Here is a 14,484-nt window from a genome sequence, read left to right as displayed (position 1 = left end):
GGAAACACCTCTGATCCAAACATCAGTGAATCCAAAGCGTAGTAGGGTGCCCTCCAAAAAACTCCAATCTACTCTGTCATAAGCTTTTTCAAAATCCAACAGTAGAATGGCAAGATTCTGGCCACTCTGCATGGCCCACTCTGAAGCTTCCCAGAAAGAAAAAATGTTATCAAAAATACTTCTGCCATGCACAAATCCCGTCTGAGTGTCGTGGATAAGATCAGGGAGAAGTGGCTGCAATCGGAGGCTGATAGCCTTGGCCAGAATCTTGTAACAAGTCCCCAGAAGTGTGATAGGCCTCCACTGGGACAATAAATTTCTGCTACCTCCTTTTGGGATAAGGTGGATGAGGCCCTCTGTAAGCGATTCAGGCATCTCGCCAGAGTCCCAAATGGCCTGCATGGCTGAAGTAATATAGTCTCCAATCATATCCCAAAATGCAATGAAAAAAGACGGAGTGAGGCCATCTAAACCTGGGCACTTGCCCTTGTGAAGGGCTGAAAGTGCAGTCCTGAACTCTGTGTTGGTGAAAGGTGCGTCAAGTAGAACATGCATATCCAGATTCACCAACACTGGGATACTCTGCCAAATAGCCTGTCTAGCATCCTCTATATCGTGTGTCTCAGGATCAGCAGTAAGGAGGGTGGCATAGAAATCTGAAGCTATGCGTAAGACGTCATCTGGCTCTGTCTGTAAAACCCCATGTGAGTCAATAAGCTGAGATACACTCTCTCTACTATGTCTAGGGCCAAGAGTAGAGAAGAAGTGTTTATTGACTCTACCACCCATCTGAATCCAGAAGGACTCCCGTGCATGAAAGGCATACTCTGCTCTCTGATCAAGCAATAACTGCAAGTGAGCCCTCGCTGCAGCAAGGCGCTCCTGAATCCAAGCATCTGAAGGCCGTTTCTGCTCTTCCCTCTGCAAAGCTGCTAACTGCTGGCGAACACCAATCTCACGTCTAAGAATATCTCGTCTCCTGGTAGAAGCAACTGAGCAGTAAAAGTCGCTAATACCAGAGAGGGCAGCGGCTAAATGTGAAGGATGTGGCTGCCCTCCCTGGACATGAGCAAACCATACCCGTAGGGCTGCCTCTGTAAGGTCCTCCTCTGTGTAAAAGGCATCTGGGATCCTGATGCTGGCAGATCGGCCTCTCAAGTGAGGCTCTGAGATAGCCAGAACAATAGGGAAATGGTCTGAGGTGGAAACCCCCGCAGCAATGCATACCGATCCCCCTCTGTCAAGTGCCCAGTTATCTACATAAAATCTGTCAATGCGTGCATGAATAGGCATCTGTTGCCTCCTGTTCGACCAAGAGAACAGGAGGGACTGTGGCTGAATAAGAAAGGCATCATCACACCAAGTATCTCTGCCACAGAAATGGAAAAGGAAGGCATCCCAAGCTGCTCTCTCCAAAGAGTGAAGTCCGCCTTCTCTACCCCCTTTTTTGTCTGAAGGTAACTCGACCATGTTAAAGTCACCTCCAATCACCCAAGAATCCACAATGGGGGCCCAGGAGAGCAAAGTCTTCCACATAAGGACACGTTCCCCTCTAATGTTGGAGGCATATAGGTTGAGGAAGCCAACCTTACGCCCTCCAATCAAGAGAATAATCCACTGAGCTCTAGAGGGGATAATGACTCCGTGCCCAACAACTAAGGGGTGAACCGACTGCGAAACTGAAATAGAAGTGCCTCCCCTAGTGCCCAATGCAGGCGACCAAAAAGTATGTCCTGAAAGCAACTTGCCTGACTTGGCACAATCTCTATAATCCAGCTTGTGCTCTTGAATAAATAATATATCAATGGGACCCCCAGTAACACCTGGATGAAGCTGATCCCGGATCAGCTGTCTGCGGCGGCGATGTGGGACGCCACCTAGGCCCTGTATGTTCCAACTGATAATCCTCATCGACGGGAGGATGTAGAGTGAAACACCTTACCCGACCTAGTGGCGGAAACAAACCCCTCAACAGGGGAAGACCTCCTGGATGGAGGGAAGGAACCCAGTGGAGGAAAGTCAATAGGGGAAAGAATCCTGGCACCTGAAGAAGAAGCCCTGTCAATAGGAAATCCAACCACTGGCTCCCCAAAAGTAGCGGGCACAAACTCCTCCTCTGGAAAATCTGAACTCTCTGCCAAGGCTGAAAACGAGTTCCTGTGGAGCAATCCAGACACCGGAGTACGAAGGATCCCTTGTGAGGGAAGAGGATCAACAGTGTAAGCTATCCCCTTCCCCCTGTCCAAGGGAGGGAGTGAGGAAGGCTCTCTACCCGGTGTCTGCCCAGCCGCGGAAATCTCTCCATCCTCAAGAGGAACATCTGGCAGTGCTGGATCTAAGGAAGAAGTTGCAACTGGGGAGGAGGTCGAAGCTGCAGCGTCTCGGACTGTGCAAGGTGAGACAGGAAGGACAGCTCGAGGTGAAGCAGAGTCTACTAAGGTACCCTCGTGAACTGAAGGAGGGACCTGCACACGTACTGGAACCCACTGTAAAGCGTCGCGTGTGCCTGAGGGAGGTGGGAGTCGAGGAGCAGGACCTGTACCACCCCCCTGAAGAGGCCGAGGAATAGGTACTGGACCTGTACCACCACCTGACTGAGCAGGACCGCCACGTGAAGAATGAGGAGCAGGAGCTGGACCTGTACCACCCCTTTGTCGAGGTCGAGGGGCAAGTGCCGGGTCTAATCTCCCCCCCTGTCCCCCCTGTCGATGCCCTGAGGCGGTAGCTGTACCAGAGGTCTTCTTAGGGATTTTCTTCTTTCTGGGACAATCCCTGGCAAAGTGTCCCGAGGTCCTGCAAATCCTGCACTGGTCCTGCCTGCCTGAAATCTCCACTCTCTGGCGAAAAAAGGAACCATCCGGGCGCTGTATCATGACGTGGTCCATCTCGAGGTTAGGATCCTTGCAAAGGACCGTAACTCTAGGAACCCCATCAGCCTTGGTTGCCTCTGCTGCAGTCAATGGCAACCCAGGGAGGGGTGGGATCTCAGCAACTACGCCAAAATGCTCCCCAATAACAGAAAGAAGTCGATAGTAAACCTGGGGAAGCCCGGGGAACCTGATGAAGAGCGAGAAGAATTTCTTATCTGCCTCAACTGGGTCGAAACCAAGGTGAAAGGCTTCAAAGAAGATCTTCCTGTGTCCCAGGTGTAAAAGCTCGGCCTTGAGCACAGTGCTCGCAGCCTCTGGAGTGTCAAAAACAACCTGGAAGAAACCTCGTCCCAGAAGGCGAACATCTACCAATCGAGGAGCGAGGTCTGGGGGGAGAGCCGCAAGCATCCAGTCTCTGGCTTGGGATCTGGAAGGGTGAGACCCGAAGATGCGTGCTAACAAAGTGGTAGAGCACTCAATCTCTACATCCTTCCTGAGCTGCTGCAACTCATCTTTAGAGAAAGTGATAGTTTTCGCGGCCGGTGGAGATGGAGTAGGATTGGCTGACAGGGAATCCATCGCCAATCAAGGTGAGGAGGCCGACTCGAACAGGAAAAAAGGCTCCTTCCGTTCCAAAAAAACTGCGAGGGGCAAGGGAGGGGAAAGGAGGCTAGGAGGAAGCAGGGGGGAAGGGGAGGGAAGGAGGAGAGGGGCTAAGGCTGAGAGGGGAGAGGGGCAAGGAGGGAGGGGAAGGGAGAGGAGAAGAAAGGGAGGAGTGAGAGGAAGAGAGGGGGCGGGAGAGCAAGCAGGGAGGGGGCGGGACAGCAGGGGAGGGGGCGGGACAGCAGGGAGAGGGAGCGGAGCAGCAGGGGGGAAGGGGCGGAGGCAGGGGGAGAGGGGGAGCAGCAGGGGGGAGGGGGCGGAGGCAGGGAGAGGGGGCGGAGCAGCAGGGGGGAGGGGACGGAGCAGCAGGGAGAGGGGGCGGGACAGCAGGGTGCAGAGGGGAGCAGCAGGGGGGAGGGGCGGAGGCAGGGAGAGGGAGCGGAGCAGCAGGGGGGAGGGGACGGAGGCAGGGAGAGGGGGCGGGACAGCAAGGGGGAGGAGGCGGAAGCAGGGAACAGAGGGAGGGAGCGAGGGACAGGCAGGGGGAGGGGGCGGAGCAGCAGGGGGGGAGGGGGGGAAGCAGCAGGGAGGGGCTAGGGACAGGCTGAGGGGGGAGAGAGACGGGCTGAGGGAGGGGGAGCAGCAGGGGAACGGGGAGGAGCAGCAGCTAGGTGAGCCCTCGAGAACCGATTTTTTCATTTGCATTTCATTATGTCTCTCTTTGATATTATTATCTCTCTGCCTAGCCTACCCTCTCTCTCTCCCTCTCCACCATGCACCTTCAAGGACACACTAGAGTAGAAATCACACTAGAACACACCAAATTGACTCATCTTGGGCCTATTTCGTAACATGGTTCTAACTTACAGTGGTACTTGGATCCTGACTCTCTTCTCATTTCCATGGGATCATGGAGGTTATGGCTTTATGGAGGTTCCCTAGAAAGTTCTTGCGAGGGACCTAGGAGAGTGGGAGTGGATTGACAAAGGGCACCAAGAGAAGAGCCTCCCCTTCTTTCATTATACTGTCAGGAATGCCAGAAGATTTCAGCTGAAATGTAGAGGTTGGAGTCATTCGAGCTATAGTTTTCATATTTCTGCTGATCTGCAGAAAATCTTTTGTGGGAGACTCTGAAAATCCCACACGAATAGAAAAATCACTCTTCTTCTGGATTTCTATTCATGGTGTGAAATGTTCGCGAAGAGTCCACCGAGGCATGAACAATCATGAAGGGATAAGATAGGAACGTCATCCAAAGAACATGACTCGTCGACCAAATGTCGTATGATCGCTAGGGCCCAAGATGAGTCATGTCTCTCAAAAAAGACATGAGGCCTTAAAAGAGAGCGCCAAGCAATTGAGCAAGTCATAAAGAAGGGGGGTAAAGCTGAAAATCCTAGCAATCCCCTTCCAAATATTCCTCACCTACCTGCAATCCCATAAGCAATGTTGAATCGTCTCCATAGTAGAAAGGCAATGAGGACAAGTAGGGTTGGCCCCAAACCTGGATCTTAGGTTCACTTCAATCTATCTTGTAGATTGCATTGCACAAGTATCAGTGCATTTGGGACAGTTTTTTGGCTACACATTGTGAGAGTGCTCTCAATGGAAGCGGAACGGAAGAGGGAGAGAGAGAAACAAAGAGCCACACACGTTTTTTGGTGGGTGCAGAACACCTTAATCTTCTTTTTCATTCATTTATATATGTGTTTGAGTGTTGTACATAACCGGGGTAAAGGCACAATGACCTTTAACCCCCACAACCTCCCACTTAAAGGACAATGTGCCTTTAAGGGAGAACAACCAGTGAGCATACTATCCAATGCCCATCAATACACGACAATACTCAAACCGCTGACTAGGTAGACTCTTCGTCAGCATATCTACAGGGTTATCATCTGTATGAACCTTGAAAAGCTCTCCTTAGCCCTTTTAATGTAGAGGCAGTGATCAGTTTCACTCCTTCTAAAACCCTGGGACCGAATGAAAGCATCAAACTTTTGATACCATTCTCTAGGCGCTTGCTTAAGACCATAGAGACTCTTCTTTAGCTTGCAAACTAAATGCTCTTTTCCCTTTTCTTCAAAGCCTTCCGGCTGCACCATGTAAATTTCCTCATGCAGATCCCCATGCAAGAAAGCTGTCTTGACATCCATCTGCATAAGCTCCATATCTTCTGTTGCTACTAGTCCAAGCATGCATCTAAGTGTGGTCATCTTCACAATCGGAGAGAATATCTCATCAAAGTCCACACCCTTCTCTTGCTTGAGCCCTTTAGCGACCAAACGAGCCTTGTACCTAGGCACATCATCACCTGTGACCTTCATCTTGTAGACCCATTTACATGGCAATGCTTTCTTTCCATGTGGTCAAGAAACCAAGTCCCAAGTCTTATTCTTGATAAGTGAACTCATCTCTGATTGCATAGCATACTCCCACTTGCATTGATCCTCGCGCATCATAGCCTCTCTTTAGCAAGAAGGCTCCCCACAATCAGTAAGCATCACATAGTTTACCCCTGGAACAAACCTATTAGGCGGTCTAGACACTCTAGATGATCTTCTCAAGGGCATTTCAGCTTGCTGTCCCACCTGCATATCAGCCACATTTGGCTCATCATTTCCACCAATAGATGATCCATCATCTACCCTTGATTGTATACCTGTGGGAGTACTTGGTGATACCATTTCTTGCACATTTGGTGCATGGACAGCTTGCTGTCTATCAACATATGCAGGTGGATTCACGTCCTGGAAAGTGATTCTCCTCATTTCCACATCCCTCATGGGTGCCTTATGCATCTTCTTCTCATTGAAGACTACATCATGGCTGCGTATGATCTTCTTTGCTTCTGGATCCCAGAGATGATAGCCCATCTCTCCACTTTCACCATAACCCAGAAAGATGCATTTCCTAGACTTAGGATCTAGCTTCTTTCGAAGCTCTTTTGGCACATGTGCATATGCCTCACACCCAAATATACGCAAATGAGAGTGAGAGGGCTTCTTGCCACTCCATGCCTCTTCAGGAATACCACCATCCAAACTCTTACTAGGTGATCTATTGATCACATGCACTGCAGTCTTCATTGCCTCAGTCCAAAAACCACCAGAAAGACTTGCATTGAAAAGCATGCATTGCAACCTTTCTTGAATGGTACGGTTCATCTTTTCTGCAACTGGATTTTGCTCTAAGTACGAGGGGATGTGAGCTCCCTCTTAATTCCACGTGTATCACAGAAATGCTGAAAGTCATGAGAGAGATACTCTCCACCATTGTCAGTCCGTAGGCATTTAAGGGTTCTACCTGACTGATTCTCAACCAAGGCTAGCCATTTCTTAAATACCTGAAACACATCACTCTTTTGACGAGCTATAGCATAAGCCCACACTTTCCTAGTTGCATCATCAATGAATGTCACATAGTATTCAGCCCCGCCTAATGACCGTGTAGGCATGGGACCACATACGTCTGAATGCACCAAATCAAGCTTTTCAAACTCTTTCTTTTCCCTTCTTTTATGGGCTGATTTAGTCTACTTCCCATAGAGACAGTGCTCATAAAATTCAAAATCAGAGAAACTCGAATGCGATACATAACCCAAATGGCATAAGAGTTTCATCCCATTTTGGCTCATATGGCCTAACTGGCAATGCCATAAAGAAGTGCTTTGATCAAATACCCCTGATACATATAAGGGATACAAAGTCCCACACTTGGCACCCCTAGCCAAAAGCATAGAGCCCTTCTGAATTTTTCAACTCTGAAAGCCAAAAGTGGTGTGAACCAGCATCATCTAGCTGACCCACTAATATAAGACTCTTGGTCAACTTAGGTACATGTCTCACATGTTTCAAAACAAATGCAGACCCATTTGAAAAAGAAAACTTTATGTCACCTGCTCTCACTATGTTATAGTCATTTCCAAGATGCACACAACCTGTCTTTCCACTGTCATAAGTGGAGAACCATTCCCTATGGGGAGTAACATGGAATGAAGCACCAGAATCCAAAATCCAATCCTAGGAATATGTATCATCTAAAGTGGTAAGCAACTCTGCAGATAAACTAGACATGAAGAGAATGTCATTGTCACTATCATGTGTGAGTGCATTGATCTCCTTGATCTTCACTTTTCCTTTGTCCTCCCTTGGACTCTCTTCCTTCTGATTTGCACCCCAATTTGCATTCTTTTTCTTATCCTTTTGCTCTCTTTTCAGCTTGTAGCAATCCTTTTTCATATGGCCCTTCTTGCCACAGTGGTAACACTCAATGTTCCGTGCCCTGGATTTGCTACGAGACTTTCCTCTTTCTTGGGACTTCCCCCTGAACTGTGATCTGCCCCTTTGCACATTTAAGGCTGCATCCTGCTTGTTGCCATCCATAGACTTACGTCTAATCTCCTCGGCCAACAAGCTACCTACAACATCATCAAATTTCAGTACTCCACCAGGTGCAGAGTTACTAACAGCTGTACGGAAGGTATCCCATGAGGATGGCAATGAACATAAGAGAAATATTGCCTTAGTCTCCGCATCAAAATTCATATTCTAGGCCTGAAGTTGGCTGAAAATAATATTAAATTCATTCAAGTGAGAAGCAATGGAGACCCCTTCCTTGATCTGCAGCTCAAACAACCTCTTCATGAGGTAAACTTTATTAGAGGCACTTTCCTCCTCAGAAGTGGCACACAGTTTCTTCCACAAATCTTCCGTAGTCTGCTCATTTACTACTGTGAAATAAAGTGATTCTGCAAGATGAAGTCTAATAGTAGACTTTGCTAATGCATCCAACTCATTCCAATCATCCTAAGACATATTTGCTTTAATCCTTGCCAAGGGTTTAATCTGCTTCTTTTGAATAAGCACATCCCTTATCTGTTCTTTCCACAAAGAAAAGTTTGTCCCATCAAACTTTTAATTGTTGAAAAACTCCTTTTCAGACATGAAAGAGGATGCCATGATGCAAATAAAGCAAAATCCCAAATGCTAGTGCCTGCAAGAGAGAATCACATCAAATACTAGGTGCACCCAAATGTGTATGCCATAATAGAGTGAAATATCACCAAAACTCAAAGCTCAAAGCATCAAAAGATACAGCTGACTCATGTGCATGTACTATGCATCCATGTGAGCAAATCTGGCCCAAAAGAAAATGCCAACTGCAATGGCAATCCAAAATGCCAATAAGTGCCAAATGGCTCAAGCATAAACACCGTCCATGGGCATATGCATTACCAATATCTCATCCAAGAGAGCATAACACTATCAGTGCATCACTTGCAATGTGTCAAAGCTGTCCCTCAGCATAAAATAGCATCCATGTGCAAAGCGTCCATAAAAATAGCATCCCACAAGGCAATCTGGGCTTATCAGCGCATCCAATAAGGATTGCAATGCTTCCAAATGGCCTATAAATCATCCACTGCAACCCAATGCACACCACGAATGAGCGCACACGGCTCAAACTGCAACCAGAGTGATCTGCATAAGGTATGCTCAAGAAATCATGGTCCCACGGCAATGACCGCTACTAAAAATAGAACCTGAGATGCCTCAAAACATGGGCGCCATTGCATAATCGGACTCAGCAAGAAAATCTGCAAATATCTCTCTTCTACTGGAACTCCAAAATCCCAACCAATGAGTGAGAAATGGGAGTAAACACTTATCCATTGCCATGTGGCATAAATCTAAGGTTTCAAAACCTTAAAATGAAAAAATGCATAACAGAGAGACAAAATCCAATACACAGAGATCTATAACTCTGAAAATACTCCACTGAATCGCGCAAGAACTGACAGGTAGGGGTTTTTAGGTGTCTGAAACGCAATGGGATAGACGGTTTTGGAAACCATGGTCTCAATCACTGGGTCCAACACATGAACTGAAAAACGTTTTTGGAAACTAAACTGTTTGTAAACTTCACCGGAGTGCGAATGATGAGCAACATAGAAGTTTTAGGACCTCTTGAGTCCCACAGAGCTGTTGAGCTTCCAGGCATTCATGCACGCTCAGCTAGATCACCCGGGCTCTGATACCAGTTGAGAGTGCTCTCAACGAAAGTGGAACGGAAGAGGGGCAGAGAGAAACAGAGAGCCACACACGTTTTTTGGTAGGTGCAGAACACCTTAATCTTCTTTTTCATTCATTTATATATGTGTTTTAAGTATTGTACATAACCGGGGTAAAGGCACAGTGACCTTTAACCCCCACACATTGAGTGCAAATCATTGCTCAAGTGTTGTGCATATTTGAAGCCAAGTGTTGGTTGTAAGTTGATGCACTTTTGGATGCCTATGAGGAAGAGTTTGCTATTGCATTGTGAGCCATTGTTTGGCTGAGATACAGGCTGGTTTTTTGAGATAGAAGTACATTGCATTTGAGCCAGTGTTTGGCTCTGGTTGAGGATAACTTTTTTGGGGCAGAAATATAGTGCTTGATTGTATATTATATCTCATCTAGCATGATCATGCATGGATGTATATTGTATCTCATCTAGCATGATCATGCATTTTTCCATCTGGGCAGTTACTTGCGCATAGACATATTGCTCCGGCTGTTTGCCACATATGTCTACATTCTGCTGAATCTGTGCTTCACATCTTCTGGCACTGTCCACACACTCGTGATTTCCTCGCTCTCATCCAACAGAGGCTTCGAGCGAGGTTTCCTACTGTTACTTTTGGCAGGTTCTTCTGGTTGTTTGGAGTTCATCCAGCTAGACAGGGTTTTGATTTATTTTTTGTTTGGGTATGCTACTGGGCACTGTGGACTCTATGGGTGGACAGAAATCATAGTCTTTGGTGATCCTCTTTTTTCATCTTTTGTTTTTTTCAAACGATCTCTGCAGTAGTAGTTACTCCACTTTGAAGTAACTATGAATGTAATTATTTTACAGCAATAAAATATTTCTTCTCACCAAAAAAAAAAAGTGTGTGTTGTAGAGGCACATCTAGTGCTATGATGTGTCTAGTGTGTGACCTAAGTGATGATGTAAGCACAAAGGCCCCCACATGGGAGGTTCCTTTGATTTAGGCCAGTCCCACTGATGTAGGGGCTGATTGCCCCACTGATGTAGGGAAGGTGCCTATGATCTAGGCCACCCTCTTCCCATTTCTATAAGAGAGAGTCACCTCTCTCACAATCAATAGAACACTCATTTCTATATCTCATGTGTTCTCACTCCTTGCCATGATGCACCTCTTTTATCCCACTCACCTCTTCAGGAAGGGCCAACACGAACACGAGGATGCTTTGTCCGTCCGACAACCTGCTACCAGAGAGAGAAAACCTCTTTCTTGTTCCGTCAGGGGATGAAGAGGGGGGAGAGGGAGGGAGGGAGGTGGTGAAGTAGAGGCAGGGGCAGAAGGAAGGGGCGGGGGAGGGGAAGGGAGGCGGGGTAGGAGGAGCGGGGAGTAGAGGAGAAGGGGAAGAGGAAGGAGGGGCAGCGGGGGGGTAGGGAGAGGAGGGGAGAGAGCAGCGGGGGGGTAGGGAGAGGAGGGGAGAGGGCAGCGGGATAGGAGGTAGAGGCGGGTAGGGGGAGCGGGGTAGGAGGTAGAGGCGGGTAGGGGGAGCAAGGGGTAAGGAGGGAAGGGCAGCGGGCGGGTAGGGAGAGGTGGGGTGAGCAGCAAGGGAGAGGAAAGGAGCGGGGTAGGGAGGGAGAGGTAGCCGGGAAGGGAGGGGGAGCTAGCAGGGTAGGGAGAGAGGGAGCGGGGTAGGGAGGGAGAGCCAGCGGAAAGGGGAGGGGGGGGGGAGCTAGCGGGGTAGGGAGAGAGGGAGCGGGGTAGGGAGGGAGAGGTAGCAGGGGTAGGGAGGGAGAGAGGGTAGCAGGAGAGGAAGCGAGGGGGGACAGCAGCGGGAGGAGGAGGCAGCAGCCCGGGAGGAGGGGCTGGCAGGGAGAGGAGGAGGGAGGGGAAGGGAAGGGCTGGGGGGGAGGGGAGAGGGGTGCAGGACGGAGGGGAGAGGGATGCAAGACAAAGGGAAGGGCTGCAGGACGGAGGGCAGCAGGGAGAGGCAGGACGGGGAGCTCAGCAACTCGTCAATTAAGTTCCCCCTATGACTTCTAGCACCGCTTGTGTTCACTTCTTATTCTCTTGTGTTCACAACTCTTCTCTCAGTAGACTCCATAGTACTTCAATCATATCATTGAGGGGGGATTTGTAGAGATATCTAAAATGATATGGTGTTGTAGGCCAAAAGTCAACTATATGGTTGACCGGTACTTGGGTACTATATATACCAAGTACTTGTATTGTTTCATTTCAACATTTCAGTTGGAGTTCACTTGTGTTCACTTCTTGTTCTCTTGTGTTCACAACTCTTCTCCATTCTTGTTCCTACATACCATGTATATACCTGAGAACCCTTTTTGCTGCGTTCCAATGTGTGATTGTGGAATAATGCAAGAACTGGCTGAGTAACCCTGTGGATAGAAAAATGTTTGGTCTAGTGGAACATAAGTAGATAAGACTACCCACCAGCTACTTGTAGAGTGTGCTATCAAAATTTTCAGCCTCATCATGCTTACTCAGCTTGATTCCCTTTTCCAATGGAGTGGCCACAGGTTTACAATTTTCCATGTTAAATTTCTGCAAGAGGCCCTTGGAATACTTTGTCTGTGACATGCTAATCCCCCCTTGGGTATGCCAAAACTCAATGCCAAGAGTAACCCCAGATCTGTCATGGCATATATCTGACATAAGACGGACTTCTTTGCTGCAATTTTCTGCAAATTACTGCCAGTGAGTATAATTTCATCCACATATAGCACAAGAATGACCAAATCTGAGTTTTCTTGTAGAACATAGAGATTGGGCTCCGTATGTGTATTCACAAAGCCCTAAGACAACAAAAACTGATGTATCTTGTGATACCATGCACGAGGTGCTTGCTTGAGCGCATATAATGCTTTCTTCAGCTTGCATACTTTGTGCTTATGTCCCTCCACCACAAAACCTTGGGGCTGCTGCACATAGACCTCCTTTTTGAGATCCCCATTTAGAAAGGTGGTCTTGATATCCCTATGAAAGACTGGCCAACCATAATTTGCAGCAAGAGAAATGACACAACGAATGGTAGTCATTTTGGCTACCGGAGCAAAGGTCTCCTCATAGTCGATTTCCTCTTCCTAAGCATGCTCCTTGGCAACAAAACGGGCCTTGTGTTTCTCAACAGTACCATCTGCATGATACTTGACCTTGTAGATCCATTTGGTACTAACAACATTCGTGCCTATGGGAGGATCAGCTGAATCACATGTACCATATTTCTCAATATATCTAATTTCTGATTTCATGGCTTCCTTCCCATGCGGGATGTCCCTATGCATCCTGAGAACGCTGAGGTTTAGTTTTAGCTTTCATCACTGTGGTCATCAAGGCAAAATTGACATGCTGCTGAGCACTTTTGGTGCTGGCCCTAGTTCTCCCTAAAATGGGCTGACTCTGGCATCTGCAAGAGTCAACCTAGTCCATCTTGGAACTGATTTTTCAATTGTACCACTCGGAATAGCAATTGGAAGTGCACCGAGTTGCATCCTTTGCACGATGGTGATAGTGCTTCCAAATATTGGGCTCTCCCTCTCCATGAGCTGGCTGCAAATCTAAACATTCGAGGGAGAAGCACCCTCAACTTGTGGCAACTCAGCTGGAGTTCGAGATGTAGAGGGAATATCAACTGAAGAACCCAAATCAACTAAAGGACCGAAATCAGCATCATCCTCAAACTGAACAATATGCAGAGGTGTATCATCATATGGAGGCAAATCCTCATTGATGGGCTGCATGCTATCATGCTCAGCAAATAAAACATCCCAGCTTATGATTACTTTCCTTGTAGTTGGATCATAAAGCCCGAAGCCACTACTTTCAGTGCTATACCCCACAAAGATGCATTTAATGCTCTTATCATCAAGCTTGGATCGATTATGAGCCAATACCATATGCAACTGACCCAAATACCCTAAAATGATTTACCTTGGGCTTGTAGCAGCCCAAAAAATGCCTCAAAAGGAGTACTGTCAACCAATGATTTTGTAGGGCATCAATTCTGAATATATGTAGATGTAACTATTGCCTCACCCCAAAATGCTTTGGACATTTCCTTAAATTTCAGCATACACCATGTCATCTCCATGAGAGTCTTGTTCTTCCTCTCTGCAATTGGATTGTGTTGAGGCATGTATGGCACTGTTTTATGATGCCTTATCCCATTCTCTTTCAAGTACCCTTCAAAGGCATTTGAAACGTAATCTCTCCTATTGTCAAAATTGAGTGTCCTAATTCTAGAATTGGTTTGGTTCTCAGCCAATGCCTTGAACTCCTTGAACCAATTGAACAGTTTAGACTTGCATTTCATGAGAAAGAGCCACGTGAACCTAGAATAGTCATCATGAATGTAACAAAGTGCTGATAACCTCTGTGGGTAGTTACATTCATTGGTCCACAAACATCACTTGGAAAGATAGGCGATGTAACTTTCCAAGTGCACACCCTTCGCACACCTCTTGAGCGGGCTGCTGTAATTTTGGCAAACCTTCAACCATATTATGATTATGCATGTATGCCAAAGCTCTGTGATGCACATGACCAAACCTAGCATCCATCTGCAAGGTACCTACGCGACAATAAGCTAAGGCAGGTATGCAGGTCCGAGGAGCAGAAGCAATGAGCTAATGGCGGGTGTACGGACAGGGCAGCAGCAGTCGTACACATGAACATTGCATGTAACCTTTCCTATAGTGTATCTCAGTGTGTTTCATGTGAGCATGAAACACAAGATTCCGTGCTATTGTCTGACTGTCAGTGAGGATAAGAGTAGGTGACTGCGAATTTCCATGAAGACCTCCCAACAAGGTCGTAAGCCATACACCCTCAATTTTTGTTGTGAAGGTAGCCCTGTACTCAACCTTGCATAAGGACATGGGCCATAGCGGGTTGCTTCTTGCTCAACCAAGATATGCAAGAGCTTCCAAAAAAGAACTAGTTTATATTTTGTGGACTGCATACCAT

At 47.4% G+C, this 14,484-nt stretch overlaps 1 protein-coding gene across 1 annotated transcript in view; it reads left to right on the top strand.

The window, feature by feature from the left end:
• The window catches only part of LOC147895319 (uncharacterized), a 92,500-nt gene that overhangs the window by 58,770 nt on the left and 19,246 nt on the right, over window positions 1–14,484 (top strand). The gene's annotated exons all lie outside the window — the stretch shown is intronic.

This window comes from Dipteris shenzhenensis, chromosome 13, assembly GCF_047967505.1.
Source record: "Dipteris shenzhenensis isolate YYH24624 ecotype China chromosome 13, Dip_SZ_1.0, whole genome shotgun sequence".
Taxonomy (NCBI): Eukaryota; Viridiplantae; Streptophyta; class Polypodiopsida; order Gleicheniales; family Dipteridaceae; genus Dipteris; species Dipteris shenzhenensis.
The sequence above is the reverse complement of the archived record's forward strand: the minus strand, read 5'-3'. Positions and strand labels throughout refer to the sequence as shown.